Consider the following 6,893-nt stretch of genomic DNA (forward strand, 5'->3'; position numbering starts at 1 on the left):
TGTCCTGTCCGTTTCGAAGGTTTTGTGTGGTAAAATCCCTCCACGCATACATTTGCAACTTGTTCTTATTGATCCCTTCAGTTGTACATTTTCTTAGCCTTTTTGATACCATTTGAGATGGTCATATTTTGTATTTTCTCATGATTTTATTTTTCTTTCACCTTCACTGAGTTTCTACGTTCCTTTCTGAACTGCATTATGCATTTTCATTTTTTTCTAAATTACTATTATATCGACTGTGACCAGACACTTGATTACAAATCACTTTGAACATTATTAAATGACCTTTCTAATTTACAAATAACACAATTTTGAAGTATATATGTCGTAACAGATGCAAACGTTCACCATTTTTAACATATAACATTGTCAAATTAATTAATACATGCCTCATTTTGGAGTTTCTAAAATATTATAATTATGGACTTATAACTGTAGAGCCTGATGATGAAGTTATTGAAAACAATTGTTCGCTCAAATTTGTTCATTTTAGATTTGTTGGACTTTGAATCCTTACCGTATGATCTTTGAAGCTGTGCATATAATTGCTGAAAGGATTTATATTTAACATTTAACATTTAAAGAAAGCCAGTAGTGAATGTGACAACAAAGAATCGAAATTTCATGGCTCGGCCATAAGGACATGGTCGCCCCATGTAATCTCTACTTTTTGCATGTAATATATTACTCCCTGCCCGGCCCAAAATGTGTTCTTCAGAAGCGTTAGACGATATGTTGCTGCTCGTCACATAACATGAGTCAGTGTAGACCAGAATATGACTCCCACGTAATATCTTATAGTTTAGTCAATCACATCATGACAAAACTACAACTTTGCGACTCAGTTTATCATTATAGTAGCAAAGATAAATGTATTAATACCGGAATAGACCATAATATTACAGATTCAAGGGTCTATTGCAGTGGGACAGTGAATTAGTTAAATGTTCTATATTACTGTTCACTAACATGCCACGAACCTTCACTCGTGCTGTTTGTTGTTGTACTCTTCATGATGCCCTGAAACAGGTACCCTTTACTAGGAGTTGTAAACATCTTCGGTGAGGTTAGCGATGTATATGGTAAAACGAAATAATGACTGGTAGTTCGTCTTTGACTGATAAGTTGAGATTTTGTAGTTTGAGTCCAAATGGACATATCCGAAACTACAATTTGTGATGGTATACGGGCTACAATCTTCTAAGGCATCAAGCCCAAAACAGAGAAACATAACGAAATTAACGTAAAACTTCGTTTGTATATGCCAAATGTGTCGGTATTGAGCCAGAAGAGATATCACTGGTAAGAACGATTTTGTGAACAAAGAAAAACCCTACTTGGCTATTCGATCCTTAACTCTCCATCTGTAACTTACTTCAATGTTTGTAACTCACAGGCATTACGATTCGGTGAAACAAATTCAGAAGGATGCTAAGGATATTAAGCTGAAAAAAAGTATTGAAAGGTAACAGATACTAGATAAGTCGCCCGTAAGTGACTATCCATTGGCTGAAAATAGGTGAACTGAGGCAGCGAGAAAGCCTTGGTCATGTCATGAGAACATAACATAGGTCAATAGTTCACCATCACAATGGAATCAACCATGTAGTCGATAGAACAAACGGAACTGAATGGCTAGGTGGCATAGAATAGTGGTGTATGCTACTTATGTTGATAGATATAAGTAGTATACAACAGCGATCGAAAGCGGTAAACTTGGCGGCAGAAGGTTGGGAAGATCTAATAGGAGAGAACGGGAACAGGAAGTTGATGTGGAAACGAAGCAACAACAAATTCCGAGACAGTTAAAGTGTATTTTGCAAATGAATGATTGAACGTATGGTTCTCCCATTTTACCAAACAATTCTGGAACTTCGTGATAAAATACAATTGGTTGTCCCCACCTATGTTCTAGTTCATTACAGGATCACCTTGTAAGTTCCTCTTCACCTATCTCTGTGAACATCTACCACATGTCAATAGAGTGCAGTCCTTTCCTTCTGAAAGAAACTGCAAAGAACGGTTGAAGCCACTCAAAAGACTAAGACGTACCACGACGTTTACGAACTGGCTTATTGATACGTCTTTTAGGTTGAACGCTTTATTCAGATCCTAAGCTATTCGGATAACCCCAGGGCAAGCACTACTCAGCGACTTGAAGACCAGAGAGAAGACACGAGTAACAGAGAAAACGCTTTACTGCAAGGTTCATTCTGTACAGAAAATCGTAGGTATTTATAGATGTTTGCTTAAGTTAAATCAACATCATAATTCAGCCAATCCACTTAACGACATATATTGCTACTGACCAATGGTAGCATGCCACGTTGGAACTCCAGAATGTTCTGTCGTACTCTGATTGGTTGGGTCTCTTTTTGAGCCTCTGGAGGCTCTGTTGGAGTTCTCTGGAAACCGACTTAACACCTCCCCCGAATAAGATTTTTTCTTTGGGTCTACTTGCAGCTTGGAAACAGGTTTTCTGCGGCGTTCAGACTTCCTTGGTATCTCATGTCTATGGGTGTCTGTTGGGGTTCTTGCCACTGGAGTATCTGTAACTATTTCTAGCGGAAGCCTCATTTGACTATCAGCGGTGTCTAGAATCCTTTTTACTGTGTATTTGATTAATGTATCTGATCCACGTTTCGAAAGTCCCACGCACCTTGTATAGAACATTTCCCATTCTCTTTTCAATGACTCCAGATTCCCAACGCTTTTTTCCGCTGTATGACTTGACGAGCACTTTATCACCGACGTTAAAACTCCGGATATTCTGATTTTGTCTGCGTCCAACCATTGGTTTAGGTGGCAACATGGCGTCAAACACAGTTCGAATTTTTCTCCCGAACATCGCTTCAGCAGGGGATTTTCCATCTGGGACGATATGGTTAGGCGTAGTTCTATACGCTGTTAGAAATTTCGTAATTACCTGGCTTGTCCCCTCGCCATCCCCTTTCAGTAGTGCTCTTTTGAATGTGTCGACGAAACGCTCAGCCTGACCATTTGATTGAGGGTGATAGGGTGGAGAGCGTATATGTACAATTCCATTAATGTTGCAGAAGTGCTTGAATGATTCTGCAGTGAATTGTGATCCATTATCGGTCACTAAAGTCTCAGGAACTCCAAAGCAACTAAACAGTTCGGATAACTTGCTGATCGTTTCACTGGCTGTACAAGTTGCCATGGCATAGATTTGTGGCCATTTTGTGAGTGCATCCACCATGACGAGAAACATTCTTCCTCTTATTGGGCCAGCGAAATCGGCGTGCAGCCTCTCCCATGGACTATTAGGTTTTTCCTATTGTTGTGGTTCACACTTCTTTGGATTTCTAGCTGCTTGCAGGCACGACGAGCAATTACGGCATCTGATTTCGATATCTTGATCCATTGTAGGCCAGTAAGCATAGCTTCGAGCCAACGCTTTCATCTTATTGATCCCGGGATGGCCGCTGTGGAATTGTTTCAGAACCCTGTGGCGTAATGTTTTTGGAACAACAATTCTGTCACCAAACATAATACATGAGTCGACCATCATGAGTGAGTCTCGCTGGCGGAAATATTGTAGCATCTCTCCTTGAAAACGACGGTTCGGCCACCTGGTTAGGAGATAACCACTAACTTCTCTTAATGTCTCGTCGTCTACCGTGGCTTCTTTGATAGCTTTGAAAGTGACTGGTAAACCATCGACTGCGTCTTCCAAAACTCGATGTACTTCTGCTTCCGTCTCAATTGCTGCCACCAATGTATCTTCTTCATGTTTTACTCGCGAACCAATCAGTCTAGACAAAGCGTCTGCTTGTCCGAAATCAGTAGTGGACTGGTACTTGATCTTAAAGTCATAACCTAAGAGTGTAGTTCCCCACCGTTGCAGTCTGTTTGCTGTATATACCGGGATACCTTTCTTCGACCCAAAAATGGCTAATAATGGTTTATGGTCAGTTAGTAGGGTGAACTGGCGTCCAAATAACATCTTGTGGAACTTTTTTATTGCAAAGATAATCGACAATGCTTCCTTTTCGATCTGACTGTAGCTACGTTCTGCTGTAGTTAATGATCTAGCTGCATGCGATATGGCTTTTTCAGATCCGTCTGGCATTATATGAGAAATAACTGCTCCAATGCCATGGTTTGAAGCATCTGATGCTACTACAATGGGTAAGGTTGGGTCATAATGGGTGAGGAGCAGATCCGAGACTAGTATTTTCTTGATTTCCTCGAAAGTGGCTTGACAATTCGCAGACCAATCCCACTTCACATTCTTCTCCAGAAGGTTATTTAAGGGGGCACGCAGATGATGAAGGTTAGGAATAAAAGCTCCATAATGACTAACTAGTCCCAGAAAGGATCGTAGTGTAGGGACGTCCGTTGGTCCAGGCATAGTTTTTACTGCCTGAGTATTCTCTGGATCTGGTCTTCTGCCATCTTTGTCTATTATAAATCCGAGGTAGCTTGCCTTTTTCATACAAAAGTTACATTTCTCTGCACGCAGTCGAAATCCATATTCGGCTATTCGCGACAGCACCTGGTCGAGCTTCTTTTCTAAGTCTGTTTTATCTACTCCCACAATTATTATATCATCCAGATAGGCTGCAGCGCCTGGAACATCCTGTAGCATAGTATCCATCACTTGCTGAAATATAGATGGGGCCGTCTTGACTCCAAAAGGTAGTCGATTATACCTAAAAAGGCCCTTGTGTGTGTTTATGGTGAGCAGATTTTTACATTCATCAGCAACCGGAATTTGTAAATAAGCTTCCGATAAATCTAACTTTGCAAAGAGCTTACCACCATTCAGCTTAGCAAAAAGATCTTCAGGTAGGGGTAGTGGATACTGATGAGTTTCTAGGGCTTCGTCTAGCCCGGTTGAGTAATCGGCACATAAACGGATGCTACCATTAGTCTTCTTTACTACCACTATAGGTGCAGCCCATTCTGAGAAATTCACTGGCTCAATGACACTCAATTTATGAAGTCGTTCTATCTCCTGTTCAACCACTGGGAGGGCAGCATAGGGTACAGGTCTTTTAGGCCGAAAAATGGGAGTAACTGCAGGTTTTAAAGTTAGCACTGCTTTAGCCTTCGTGCATTATCCTAATCCTTCTTTAAACGCGTTGTGATGTCTTTGCAACACAGTATTTTTCTGGCTACTCTCTAAGGAGTTATCAGAAGTAACTCGTCTGCAGATGCTATTAATTGAATGTTCTGCTAGCTTGAGTGTTTTTATCACATCTAGACCCAATAAGTCGAGTCCTGGGTTCTTCGTAAGGTATATGGTTGCATTTGTCGTAACCGCCCCTTTAGACACAATGCAAGGTATTTCTCCAACAATATTTAATTTTCCGCCGGATGCACTGTGTGCTAGTCGTGTTGTTCGATGCACTGTGGGTCGCCCAATCTTCCTTCAAGTTTCTGGGCTCATTAAAGTAATGTCAGAAGCTGTATCAAGCTGAAGTCGACTACGGTGTTTATTAATATTCAAGGTCACGTACTTTCTTTGTTGGCACCTTCGAGCTTTGTTATGCGATACCAATATTCTTTTCGTTAATGCCACAGGCCTGTATTTCTTGAAGTAAGGTTTTGCGAAATGTCGTTTATAGTTTCTTTTCCTGCATCTGGTTTCTATATGGCCCTTTCGATGACACTTACTACAACAATGTTCTTTATACGGGCAAAAACTCTTATAGTGCCAGCCTCCACATGCCCAGCATGGAGATGATGGTTTGTCGCCGTTACATGTGCTGGAACCTTGCAAGGATTTTCTCTTGACTGCATGGACATTATGGGAACAGTTACCGTTTTCTACCATTGAGGTATCATGCTTCAAGTTCACTAACCTTTGGCACTCGGTAGTAACTTCTTATAGTGTTATGTTTGGACACTGTTCAATTTTACTCAAAATTCTGGTTCTGATATCAGCATCTTCGGAAGATTGAAGGCTACACACGAATACGAGACATTTAAACTGATCTTCTGTCACAGTTGATAATTTGAAACGTTCACACTCACGATTTACTAAACCTGCATGCTTCACCCAGTCATCATCAGCTGCTTTTGTTATCTTCAGACATTGATAACGAATGTTGAATAAGGATGACTGTTCAGCAAAGATTCGTGACGAAATCTCAATGGTTTCATCAAAAGTAAAATCTCTTGGGTTCTTTGGAAGAATGAAATTACTGTAGCGTTCATGTTCAACTGTGCCAAGTTTTCTTAAGAGTATTCTGACCTTGGCGGCGTCATCAAGTTTTCTGAGGTCGACCTTGAACAAATCTTCGTATTTCTTGAACTAGTTTTCGAAAGTAATACCAGCCGAACCATTGAAATTAAATTCATGGATAGAATTAATAATATGGTCGACATTAGATTTGGAAGCATCATCTGTAGCACCAGTTTGACTTAGGTTCAATTTCTGTGTTAAAGTCTCTATGATACGAACCTGGAACTGCTCAAATCGTTTCTCCTGACGATCCAGCAAAGCTTCAAGTTGTTCAAAGGTAAATGACATCTTGATGAGCTAAACCCCGTCGCCAGTTGATACGTCTTTTAGGTTGAACGCTTTATTCAGATCCTAAGCTATTCGGATAACCCCAGGGCAAGCACTACTCAGCGACTTGAAGACCAGAGAGAAGACACGAGTAACAGAGAAAACGCTTTACTGCAAGGTTCATTCTGTACAGAAAATCGTAGGTATTTATAGATGTTTGCTTAAGTTAAATCAACATCATAATTCAGCCAATCCACTTAACGACATATATTGCTACTGACCAATGGTAGCATGCCACGTTGGAACTCCAGAATGTTCTGTCGTACTCTGATTGGTTGGGTCTCTTTTTGAGCCTCTGGAGGCTCTGTTGGAGTTCTCTGGAAACCGACTTAACACTTATTTTGGACGTGGG

Source organism: Schistosoma mansoni, chromosome W (assembly GCF_000237925.1).
Source record: "Schistosoma mansoni strain Puerto Rico chromosome W, complete genome".
Taxonomy (NCBI): domain Eukaryota; kingdom Metazoa; phylum Platyhelminthes; class Trematoda; order Strigeidida; family Schistosomatidae; genus Schistosoma; species Schistosoma mansoni.